The 13,284-nt window shown below is 43.4% G+C and overlaps 1 protein-coding gene across 2 annotated transcripts in view; it reads left to right on the top strand.

Annotated features, from left to right (window-relative positions):
* The window catches only part of ADTRP (androgen dependent TFPI regulating protein), a 68,080-nt gene that overhangs the window by 27,565 nt on the left and 27,231 nt on the right, over positions 1–13,284 (top strand). The gene's annotated exons all lie outside the window — the stretch shown is intronic.

The raw sequence follows: 13,284 nt of genomic DNA, 5'->3' as shown, positions 1-13,284 counted from the left end.
GCTTGATAGGGATTGCACCAAATCTGTAGATTGCCTTGGGTAGTACAGTCATTTTCACAATGTTGAGTCTTCCAATCCAAGAACATGGTATATCTCTCCATCTGTTTGTATCATCTTTAATTTTTTTCATCAGTGTCTTATAATTTTCTGCATACATGTCTTTTGTCTCCTTAGGTAGGTATTTTCTCCTAGGTATTTTATGCTTTTTGTTGCAATGGTAAAAGGAAGTGTTTCCTTAATTTCTCTTTCAGAATTTTTGCCATTAGTGTATAGGAATGCAAGAGATTTCTGTGCATTAATTTTGTACCCTGCTACTCTACCAAATTCATTGATTAGCTCTACTAGTTTTCTGGTAGCATCTTTAGGATTCTCTATGTATAGCATCATGTCATCTGCAAACAGTGACAGTTTTACTTCTTCTTTTACAATTTGCATTCCTTTTATTTCTTTTTCTTCTCTGATTGCTGTGGCTAAAACAGCCAAAAAAGTATTGTATAATTGTGGTGAGAATGGGCAACCTTGCCTTCTTCCTGATCTTAGAGGAAATGGTTTCAGTTTTTCACCATTGAGCACGATGTTGGCGGTGGGTTTGTTGTATATGGCCTTTATTATGTTGAGGTAGGTTCCATCTACGCCTACCTTCTGGAGAGTTTTTATCATAAATGGGTGTTGAATTTTTTTTCTTTTTTCTTTTTTTTTTTTGCGGTACATGGGCCTCTCACTGTTGTGGCCTCTCCTGTTGCGGAGCACAGGCTCTGGACGCGCAGGCTCAGCGGCCATGGCTCACGGGCCTAGCCACTCCGCGGCATGTGGGATCTTCCCGGGCCGGGGCACGAACCCATGTCCCCTGCATTGGCAGGCGGACTCTCAACCACTGCGCCACCAGGGAAGCCCCATGGGTGTTGAATTTTGTCGAAAGCTTTCCGGCATCTACTGAGATTACCATGTGGTTTTTATCCTTCAATTTGTTAATATGGTGTATCACATTGACTGATTTGTGTATACTGAAGAATCCTTGCATTCCTGGGATAAACCCCACTTGATCCTGGTGTATGATCTTTTTAATGTGCTGTTGGGTTCTGTTTCCTAGTATTTTGTTGAGGATTTTTGCATCAATGTTCATCAGTGATATTGGCCTGTAGTTTTCTTTCTTTGTGACATCTTTGTCTGGTTTTGGTATCAGGGTGATGGTGGCCTTGTAGAATGACTTTGGGACTGTTTCTCCCTCTGCTGTATTTTGGCAGAGTTTGAGAAAGGTAGGTGTTAGCGCTTCTCTAAAGGTTTGATAGAATTCACCTGTGAAGCCATCTGGTCCTGGGCTTTTCTTTGTTGGAAGATTTTTAATCACAGTTTCAATTTCAGTGCTTGTGATTGTTCTGTTCATATTTACTCTTTCTTCCTGGTTCATCCCCTCACTTTCAGTCTGTGCATGTCCCTAGGTCTGAAGTGAGTCTCTTGTAGACAGCACATATATGGGTCCTGTTTTTGTATCCACTCAGCCAGTCTGTGTCTTTTGGTTGGAGCATTTAATCCATTGACATTTAAGGTAATTATCAATACGTATGTTCCTATTACTATTTTCTTAATTGTTCTGGGTTTGTTTTTGTAGGTCTTTTACCTCTCTGTGTCTCCTGCTTAGAGAAGTTCCTTTAGTATTTGTTGTAACGCTGGTTTGGTGGTGCTGAATTCTCTTAACTTTTGCTTGTCTGTAAAGGTTTTAATTTCTCCGTGGAACCTGAATGAGATCCTTGCTGGGCAGAGTAATCTTGGTTGTAGGTTTTTCCCTTTCATCACTTTAAATATGTCCTGCCACTCCCTTCTGGCTTGCAGAGTTTTTGCTGAAAGATCAGCTGTTAACCTTATGGGCATTCCCTTGCATGTTATTTGTTGCTTTTCCCTTACTGCTCTTAATATTTTTTCTTTGTATTTAATTTTTGATAGTTTGATTAATATGTGTCTTCATGTGTTTCTCCTTGGATTTATCCTGTATGGGATTCTCTGTGCTTTCTGGACTTGACTCTTTCCTTTCCCGTGTTATGGAAGTTTTCAACTATTATCTCTTCAAATATTTTCTCAGACCCTTTCTTTTTCTCTTCTTCTTCTGGGACCCCTATTATTTGAATGTTGGTGCATTTAATGTTGTCCCAGAGGTCTCTGAGACTGTCTTCAATTCTTTTCATTCTTTTTTCTTTATTCTGCTCTGCGGCAGTTATTTCCACTATTTTATCTTCCAGGTCACTTATCCGTTCTTCTGCCTCAGTTATTCTGCTACTGATTCCTTCTAGAGAATTTTTAATTTCATTTACTGTGTTGTTCGTCACTGTTTGTTTGCTCTTTAGTTCTTCTAGGTCCTTGTTAAACATTTCTTGCATTTTCTCCATTCTATTTCCAAGATTTTGGATCATCTTTACTATCATTACTCTGAATTCTTTTTCAGGTAGACTGCCTATTTCCTCTTCATTTGTTTGGTCTGGTGGGTTTTTACCTTACTCCTTCATCTGCTGCATATTTCTCTGTCTTCTCATTTTGTTTAACTTACTGTGTTTGGGGTTTCCTTTTCGCAGGCTGCAGGTTTGTAGTTCCTGTTGTTTTTGGTGTTTGCCTCCAGTGGGTTAGGTTGGTTCAGTGGCTTGTGTAGTCTTCCTGGTGGAGTGAACTTGTGTTTGTGTTCTGGTGGGTGGGGCTGGATCTTGTCCTTCTGGTGGGCCTGGACCACGTCCAGTGGTGTGTTTTGGGGTGTCTGTGAACTTAGTATGACTTTAGGCAGCCTCTCTGCTAATAGGTGGGGCTGGGTTCCTGTCTTGCTAGTTGTTTGGCATAGGATGTCCAGTGCTGGAGCTTGCTGGCCATTGGGTGGAGCTGAGTCTTAGCACTGAGACAGAGATCTCTTGGGCGAGCTCTCACTGATTGATATTACATGGGGCCAGAAGGTCTCTGGTGGTCCAATGTCCTGGACTCAGCTCTCCCACCTCGGAGTCTCAGGCCTGACAGCTGGCCAGAGCACCAAGACCCTGCCAGTCACAAGGCTTGGAAGAAAAGGAAGGAAAAAAAGGAAAAAAAAAAAGAAAACAAAAAGATAGAACCCCAAGCCAAATGGTAAAAGCAAAACCAAACAGAAAAATAATCACACAAAGAAACATACATACACACACTCATAAAAAGAAAACAAATGACAACAAAAAACCCCCAGTCAGAACCCTAGGACAAATGGTAAAAGCAAACCTTTCTACCTTGTTAGACTGGCTTCTGTTCAGGATTTCCAGGCTGCTATAATTCTGAGAGTCATTCTAATCTCTGCTCTTCTCCAGTCCTTCTGAAAATTATGAACCAGGAACTAATGTAGACCCGTGGATTTCAGTAGTAAAAAGCAGTTAAGAATGTGTGGCTTCATGGCATTTATACTGGTCTTCCTAAAGCCGGGCCACCTGCAGAAGCAACTTCTTGTAGCCCCGCTTCCATAAAGCCAGAACCTAATGTTTTAAGAGTTCAGTAGTAATCAGGAGTCTTATGTTGAGGGCAGAATTGGAAAACAAACAAACAAAAAACCAAAAAAACCCCTCATAAAGCCAGGGGAGATTTCAGCATTTCACTTCCCTTAATCAGAAGAGATTTTACCAGTGAAAATTCAGATCTGAAAGCTATAAAAACCAAACTAAAACAAAACAAAAACCTTTGTGCTTTCCCCCCCTGAGTTTGGAGACCAAAAAATGCACAATCATTTCAGAGGGGTATTCTGGAGCGCTCTCCTAGTACAAACTGCTTGGGAGTAAAAGCTTGTGTGTTTTTGACATCTCTCTCCAAACACATCTAGGAACTCATAAAAGCCACGTTTTTACTATTCTCTGGTGAGATGGAATTTTGTGACCTTTTGAGAAATTCTGTTTTACTTTTCCTAAGAGGACCACGATAAGGAAGTAAGCCAAATTTCTTGGCAATGGGAGAATTTCAATGCCACAGGCTTGCGTTCCCAGGAGTGTAGAGAGGGCTCTGAGCAAGTGGACTTGTAATCAACTTGTGCCACATGTAGGTTCCCAAATTTTACACTTAAAAACTTGTCTAGATGTCCACCCACTCTTGGGGTTTGTAGAACAGAAGGCAATGGCAGCCCTGGAGACATCTCTGTATTAACCTCCTCCCAGAGCCCAGGGGCTCCAAGGTCCAGGTCTAAAAGTACTATGAACAGGAGGTTGAAACCCAAAGGTGCAGGAGACTGGACAAGGAACACGGGAGTCAGCCTAGAAGGAAGAAGGAGCAATCGGGGACACAAGGAGCAAGCTCCTCTCTGCTCACCACACATTCTCGTCCCTAAAACCAGGGAGGCTGGTGCTCACGTCTTAATACCTTTCCTTGATCTTTGACACAAATTTACCACATCTTTTTCTCAAAATATTCTCTTCCTTTACCTCCAGACTCTCTGACACTCCTTGTCAACTACCTTTGCAAGATGTTCTTTTTTTGTCCATCACTTAAATCAGGGATTTTCAACTGGGATCGCTTTTGCTCTCCAGGGAATGCATGGCAATACCTGGAGACAGTTTTGATTGTCACAACTGTGGGTGGGTAGGTGCTCCTGGCTTTTAGTGAGCAGAAGCCAAGGATGATGCCACACATCCTACAAGGCAGAGGCAGCCCTCCACAACAAAGAATTATCTATTCTTCAACATCAGTCGTTCAGAGACTGAGAAACCCTGCCTTTCACAGTGTTTACTTCTAGATTCTTTATTCTTCTTCTCACTCACACACTCCCTTTGGGTCATCTCATCTACTACCACTAAAAAAAGTTCTGCACTCTGCTCCTGTATCTCCCTCTCCAGCTAGATTTCTCTTCTGAGCACCAAACTTGTGTATCTACTATCTTACAGAACTTCTTCTTTGATATCCTACAGATGCCCTTTTGTTTTCATTTTGTTTTGCTTTTTGATTCTCAGCGAGAAAAATAATTGTTCATAATTGAAAAAGTAGTCTGTGATTATAGCTACCTGCTTTTAAAAAAAGGGAATTAAAATTGACTTTTATTTTGAAAGAACAAAACACAGCTTAGTGACTGCCTATGAGATATTAAGACAGTTTGGGATGCCACAAAAGGTGATGAGGAGAAACCCTTGAGTCTCTTAGGTGTGAAGGATTTTTATGAAGTGCGTGAAGGAGAAGCAGGTCTTTGCAGTAAATGAGAACTTGTTCTCTTTGGTTGTGGACTTCAAGGGCTCAACCCAGTGCTGCCTACTGCTAACACTTTCAGAGCCTCCACTACATAATGCTTTAGAACTAGCCCAGGCGCAGTGTGAAACCTATAGGGTTACAGTAAATGTAAGTTGAAATTCATTAATAATTTTTTGAGTTCTAAGACCATATCTTATGGACCTTTTAATTGCCTGGAGTGCTGAAACATAACTGCTTTTCATAAGATATTTGATGGATAGCAAATGAGGGCAGTTCCCAAGCAAACTTTTCTTTTACCTCTAGGCGCCACTCCCATCCATCTCCTCCCTCTACTGGGAAGACCCCCACCACCACCACCAAAACCCCACAGTGAGCTCATGTGCCCCTCATGCAGACAAACCCTAAATCAACCAAGTACACACATCTGGGAAGATCACCAGTGGGCAACTGCCATTCTTGCAGAACAGCTGGTGAGTCCTTCTAGGAATACCCTGATGGGTCAGCAAGGGAAAGCCAGAGGCAGGAAGGAGAAAGTGTGGAAACTGGTCCATCATGGGGTCCGTCACATGGAGAATCTGGAAATCTGCCCTGGTGCTTGTGCTTACAGGGTACTTTCCTGATTCACTGCTTTATCTCCCAGGGAAACCAGCTGCCTACATATTGAGTCCTTTACTGACATGGAGACAAGATAGCTGAGAGGAGCGGAAGGTACCCTGAGAGGTGGTGGCTCTGAAGCAAGAGCAGATTCCTATGCTTCTGAAACTTTCTCTTTCTTGAAAAGAACAGTCTCCTTTCTCCAACTCAGAGCAGCTTTCTAGAGAGCTGCCCATCTGTCTATGTCTTAAAAACAAGTCTCCATGTGTGCTCTGTGGAGCCAGGCACAGAAGCACGGAGGAAGCGTGGATTACAGATTGATATAGAGGAGGGGGTACAAAGAAGATACCGAACAAAACCTGGGGAGTTTGTTTACACCTGGCCCAATCTGGGAGGGCCAGATGGAGGGCCACAGGCCAGTGCGTCCCAAAGAACAGCCTTTGCTGGATAAAAATTTCCTGACTTCTTCCAGGGCTGCCAACTCCTGCAGGGCTGCAGGGATGGTGACACCCCTTTATTGAGTCTATAGTTTAGTTGCTGTAATGTTGGCACCCAGAGATTGTTCCCAGGAGTCACATTTTCTCACAGGTTTCCCCGTGACCCACAACACCCATTTTCAGGATTTGGGGCGCCATCTATAGCCATGACAAAGGGTATAGGTGACTAGCCTGAAGTGGGATTGACTCTGTGGCCCTGCTAACCACGGGCACAGCCCGACATGTGGCTGCCAAGCCAGGTGAGTCTGGCTTGCAGCTGTTGTCTTCTCACTCTGGGACACTGATTATCTTCCCAGGCTATGCAGAGGAACTCTTTTCCTCTTCTGCCCCACTCCACTGTTTCACTGATTCATTCATTAACGCCACAGACAGTAAGTGGCCAGAGAGGTTAAGCACCGTTCAAGGCGCTGGAGATGAAATGGTGACAGCCCTAGCCTCGAGTTGCTTCCGTCTGTGGAAGGTTTGGCCGGTGCTGGGTGAACACAATAATGTGACGCTGGGATGGGGACGAGCAAAGGGAGATCCCGCCGTGCCAAGGAAGGGCACCTGCCGGAGGTCCAGATTCTGCCCTAGAGGCAGGGATAGCTACCTTGAGCCCTGTAAGGTGAGAAGAAGGTGGAGGGGGCTGAGGAAGGGGAGACATAAGTGTGTGTAATGTACCAGTGGTGGGAAAGGGAACTGTGGGTGGAGGACAGCGTAATCAGGGGCTGAGGGCTGGGTGAAGGCCACAGGATGCGGAGCAGGGCATGGAAATGAAGATGGGACAGGTAACCAGATCACCAGGGGCTTTGCAGGCCATACTAAGGGCTTAATTCTATAATACTTTGTAACACGTAGGTTTGAATGAAGACGATGGGTTGAAAAGTAGTTATTAATCAGAGAGTGGAGGGGAGTCCTGAAAAAAATAGGAGGTGAAAGCTTTGACCCCAAATTGTTTATAATCTAACTGAGAACAGAAGAAAAAGTACATGAAATTGACAGTGTAAACGTGAAAACTGAACGTAATTAAGCACAGAAGAGTCTAATGCAAACCAAAAGAGCTGCAGGAAGGACAGGGGAGAGTCAGCATCTAATGCAAAGGCAGGATGTGACACAGGTGTGCCATGCATGTGACACGGGCCCCAGAGGTTGCAGAAAGCGCTGGGTGCTCAGCTCCTAGAGGCAGGATGGTTTTCTTGGTGAGGATTCTGATCTGCAGTGAAAGGGTGTCAACACTACCACTGACTCTCTGAATTCCTGCAAGCTTTTATATCTCCGTGTCAACAGTGTATAATACCTACACTCTAGGCTCTAAACACAGAATAAAATACTAGCTGTTTTATGACACACAATTAGAGTAAAAACAAACAAAAACTCTCATGGGGGGAAATGTTATTTCTGGAGTCCCTCTACTGCTCTGATCAGCAGAAGCCTACATAATCATACAGTGTTATCTCCTTACTGGCAGAATCCCCTTCAAAATATGTTTTATTATTTTGCCTTCAAATTTTATCAGATATTATCATTTTATGGAACTTAGATCTCTGAAATGTTTTGCTATGGGGACACTGGTGAGAGCACTGCCTACTATTACTGAGTGTTCCCTAAATGAGATGCAACAGTGAAAATTTCTTTGAGGCCTACTTACTAGTGGAAAAACTTAATTTCCCCTTAAAAGAAAACAAAAAAAAAACAGGAACTGTATACATTCCATCTCTCTCTTTTCACTTTGGCTGTCTGGAAAGAAATTGCTAAAATTAAATCTCGACAGCAGCAACCCAGCAAGCCTCTGGTTGGCGTGTTTCTGTTTCAGTGTTCTCCTGGGTCCTGATGTTCTTTTACGTCTCCTCATGTTAATGTGTGCGCTTTTGGTTGGAAGGCATCTCAAAAGCGCGTGGGTCTGACTGGGAGAGAAGAATTAAAGAAGAGAGTTAGGTGTATGAAAAGAGGGAGGAGTTCTAGGGAAGGAAACAGAATGAAACACAGGAATAATGAGGAGACTGGATTGAGTGGAAGGGGTGGAGCCTGTGGAGATATTGTGGAAAATGGGAGCGAGATAAGATTAGAGGAGTAGACAGTGGACTGAGGCAACAGGGAGCCACAGAAGGTTTTGGGGGGAGTAGTAACATGAAACTTGTTTGAAGAAGGTTGGTCTAATTGCAATGTTGAGTATGGACCAAAATAGAAGAAAGCTAGGGAGGTGATGCTGGGGAAGATAAAAGAATAGACAGCTATGGGAAGCATCTGAGGAGGAAAGTGAATCAAGTTTGGATTGAGAAGGAAAGAAATGAGTCACTGATTACAGCTGGTGTCTAGGGTGTTGTTATTGCTGGAGAGAGTTAAATTAGAGGAAGGGGTTTGGTGCTTTGGAGAGGCAGGGACAGAGAGGAGAAGAATGGGAAGAGGCAGATATATTCCTGACTGCAGGCTCTCAAGAGCCCAGATCTTTCTTTTGTCTTACCCTTAACTGAATAGAATCTAAATCACTTCTTCACCAGGCTGGACACCGTCAAAGCCGACTAGCTTCCTAGAAGAATAGTGCTTTGAAATGTTGGCTAAACTACATATTAACCCAAAGGACAATAGTGTAGCAAGTAAAAAATCACACAGAAAGTTCAGAGATTCAGAAAGTTATCATTTAACCATAAAAGATTCAGAAAGTTATCATTTAACCACCCGTTCGTTTCACATACAAGTTCATAAATAATGGCATGCTTTTCTTCCTCAGCCCAATGGAGCATTCGCTCCTCTTTCCAGGTCAGTAAGACTATTCCTATTTCTCCCAACATTTTATTATGAACATTTTCAAACATAAAGCACAGTTGGAAGAATTTTACAGTGAACACCTGTATTGCCTGCCACTTAGGTTCTGCTATTAATAGTTTACTCTATTTGCTTTATCACAAATCTATGCATCTACCCATCCGACAACTCATCTTATTTGTGGTGCGTATCAGAGTAAGTTGCAAACATTACTACTCTTCTGCAATAAATAAAACTATTGGGTTTTGACTTCTGTCCTCTGAATTTTTACCTGACTGGGCTGTGTCAGCCCACCTAGGTAGACGGGAGATCAAAGAGAAGCCTTTGGCTCTTTCTATGCGTGCTTTATCCTCCCAATCCCTCATCCCCAGGCACTGACTCTTTAATTACAGTGATGATAAGTCTGTGCACTTAAGTTCCTAGAAAGTAGAAAAGGAGGTTTTTGCAAATCCAGTTATCTTCTAAACTCTAGTATTTGAGATGGAAAAGACTCCTGCGGGTGGCGCAGGTGGAAGAGTGAAAAAAAAAGTCCCCTAGACATGTAAGCAATATAACTCGTGTCTACATATCCAGATTACCATATATTGGATTGACTTAAAGCAAAACTGCACCTTTAGTAACATAGCAGGGGGCATAGAGAATACAGATGGTCTCTGCTTTTGGATACAAAATATTCCCAGAAAGACCATCACCACTGTCCCAAACTGTAAGAGTCAGTGGCAGAAACTGCAGTGGGGGAAGTTGGTGAGGAGTGAGGTAAAGTTTTTTAGCTGGTCAATGGATATTATCAAAACCAGAGATTGCCTTACTAGGATTTACAAAACAACTATTACTGCATCTTTTTACTGTGTGTAGTTTTCAAGCTTAAGGAACGTGATCCGCCATTGTAATAACAAGCCTGGGTACAGTGGGGTTGTTTTGCCTCCATTTTCATGTCTGTTGTTGTATTTATGTTTAAGTTTTAATTGATGTTTTGACCATGTGTTTGCCCCGAGGAGGTTTTGTGAAGGCCTTCATTTTTAAATAAATTTTTAAAATGATATATTTAATGTACAGTAAGCAAAAATATCCTCCTTAATGTACCCAGAAGTAAACTCTTGTCCGTGCACTAAAACTTCATGTTAAAATATCTACCCAGTAGCACCATAAACGAACCAAAGATGTTATCTTAGAGACTTGAGCGAAGGAAACTCAGCTTGGGAAGAGCCAGTGTAAGGAATGAATTCTCAGATCCAGGTGTTGCCTGAACGGAGGAAGGGAGAAGACTGAAGCAGCCGTGAAGTGGGCAATACTACATAAGCTCACGATTAGGAACAGCACGTGAAGGAGAAAGCCTTGCAATGACCAGCCCGAGAAGGCAAAAGCTGACCTATTTATATCGCTCCACTCAACATAAGAGCTGGTGCAATAAGGAAATGAATCAGAGGAGAGAGGCAGAGAACGTATTTTAAAGTTTTATCGTCTGATTTTTACAATGAATTTCTGTCTGAATTTTACGTCACTGAAGACAATTAAGTGCTCTTGCACCTCCAAGGATCTTAGAGATAAGAGTGTGACCATCCTCGCCTTCTGGAGTCAGTCTCTGGAGGCTACACAGCAAGGATGGAAGACTGTCGGCTCCGTGGGTTGCCTGAGTGATGGAGGCTTGCCTCTTTCTCAAGAGTCAGGCAAATGCATCTCATTTTAATTTGAGCCTCAGACACAGGGAAGCTGTTAGAGCAGCTGCTTACCTACTGGCATGAGGCTAGTAAAAATAAGTGCTCATTACTTTCTATGTTGCCACTCATATAACCTTATAGGAATTCTCTATGGGCTGGTAAATTGTAGTACTTATCTACAAGGCTGTTTTGCAACCAAGGAATCTACAGGGCAACTATTATACTAACACTTAAATCAATCTTTCATGCTTATAGTTCTGTCTCCAAGATATTCCGATGGAAGTAGGCATCACACAAAGGACAGGAGGAAAGGTGTAACTTAGTAGAAAAGGATGAAAAAAGAACACTTTTCCTTTTAACCAATGCTTTTGGAATGAGGTATTTAAAGAAAAATCTACCAAAATGATGGCTCAGTTAACAAGGAAAGATAGCTTCCTTCCATCCCCTCTGTTTACACATACTATTGTTTCAGCCCATGATGTTTTGTTTACTTTGGAAGGAAATAGTTTACCCCCTCTGAGATAATTAATTTTTGTCAGCTTCACTGTTTATAAGGGGAACTGAAAAACTGTTAACTGAAATACAGAATGAGTCACTGTTTTCAGTAATTTTTGGCAGCATTCTAATTTGTGTCAATCCCAGCCTAATTATTAGAATTTTTGGAAGCAGAAAGCATATTTGATTTTTCTCTTACTAGATTTTTCCTCCTCTTTTGAAAAGTATGTGCTGCCTGACAAAGGTTATATAATTTATACCAACGTGAGGTGAAATACCAGTAGGTTTGAAATACCAGGGGGTTACTGTGTCATGCTTGGCTCTTCACAGTAGCTCAACATTAGAAAGCTCACAGAATACAATCTTCCTCCTTTCCTCATTCATACCCCCAGCCCTGGCCAAAACAATGTGATTCTTTTAGAGACCTTTTAGCTGGTATTAAGCCATAGTATATGGCCCATCGCTAATGACATCACTGAAGTAAACTTCCCAGAAGCCATCAGGGAGAATTCATTTGGAAACGCAACTGAATGTCACTTGCAAAGGGCAGGGTCCTAGAAGAGGCGACCAGTCATGCATTCCTGAGTTATTTGTTATAAAAGCATTAATCACTGCGAACTCATTTGCTCCTAATGCAAACGCGCTACACTGTTCCACAGGAATTCTGTTCCAAATGATCATTAATGTAGAGAACGGAAGCTGCTGTGAGCAGGGATAATAGAGTCTGTCGGGTCAATGGCCGGTATAATGGGGCTGTTAGTGGTTCCTGACAGAAGTCGGACCTTCCTGATAGAGCGACGGTGGGCAGACAGGCAGGCAACTGTACTGGGTAGACAGCCCCATCCCTGGCCTCCTGAAGTGGCCTCTGGATTAAAAGAGCATCAGTGTCTATCACAGGGTATTGCTAGGGCTCTGAGGTGGCCACCACTGGGAACATAGGCACGAGCTGTGCGCGGGAGAGGGACCCATGGGACGGCCACGGGGATGGCCCTGCTCCCACACTCCAGCCGCCTGCAGGCCACAGGCAAGGGTGCAAACAGACACCTGCTGCTGTGGACACCCCAGCCGCTTGCCTCACCCCACTCCACACTGGGCCACCCATGAGAGGAAGGATGAGAATCAAGAACAACAGTGATCATCACAGCTAATGCTCACTGGACTCTCCTGGGCTGAGCACTAAGCCCTTTACATGCACTAATCCCAATCCTCAGGGCAGTACCTCTGTGACATGTGTACTATTTACCGTCACGGTTTACAACCGAGGAGGCTGAAGTTCAGACAGATTGAGTAACTAGTCCAGGGTCAGAGTCAAAAATACGTGCCCTTAAACACCACGCTCCTTTACTGGAGGGAGAGACAGAGAAACTGGAGATTTTGGTCCCTAAGATTAGGCCAAAGAAAGATGCAGGATATGACAGTGGGCCTGCATGTCTTTCCATTGTGTGGTCAACCAGTCAGTATATTCAGGACCAACCTTGCAGAAAGTCTGTAAAAGCTGTGGTTTGTCCACAATGCTCTTCCTCCAAGCTTTGCTTCTAAAATGTGGGTACCCAGGGCCTTCAAGAAGCCTGACTGCTCTGTGCCACTGAACTGCAGGCTCCCTCTGCCCAGTACTGCCCTATATTTAAGACCTGTGCTTCCTCATCCCACCCCTGCTCCATTAAAACTTGTCGCATTTCTTGTCATCAGAGGGTTCTGATCTCCTGACTGGACCCAAGCTAGCACAGGTAGAGCAAGAAGAAGCTACCACCTCCTGTGGATGCCTCTGAGCACCAGACTGGTATGACTGACAGCAAAGGACAGCCAGAGTCAGTACCCAGGGTTCCAGCAGCACAGCTGGGCATGGGAGCATGGTGACAAGGGCACTGTGACATTCCTAAGCCCCAGCCCCTATTGTAATTGAGGTGCTGACACAGCTGTCTCGGGGCTCAAGAATGGGACTGGGAGGGAGCTTGCAAGTGGAAGCTACAGATGCAAGAGGCTTCCAAGAGCTAAGGAAACTGGGGAGCAGGGATGAAAGAGGAATGATGTAAACGTAAAAAGTATAAAATACTAACACTATGAGATGTTACCAATAAGCACAGAGTGTGGCAGAGGAACTTAATAAATGTGTTTAAGGAATGAAAGGACATTGCAAA

The sequence above is a fragment of the Neophocaena asiaeorientalis genome, unplaced genomic scaffold (genome assembly GCF_003031525.2).
Source record: "Neophocaena asiaeorientalis asiaeorientalis breed wild unplaced genomic scaffold, Neophocaena_asiaeorientalis_V1.1 scaffold427, whole genome shotgun sequence".
In the NCBI taxonomy this organism is placed as follows: Eukaryota; Metazoa; Chordata; class Mammalia; order Artiodactyla; family Phocoenidae; genus Neophocaena; species Neophocaena asiaeorientalis.
This window is presented reverse-complemented; position numbering and strand designations above follow the sequence as displayed.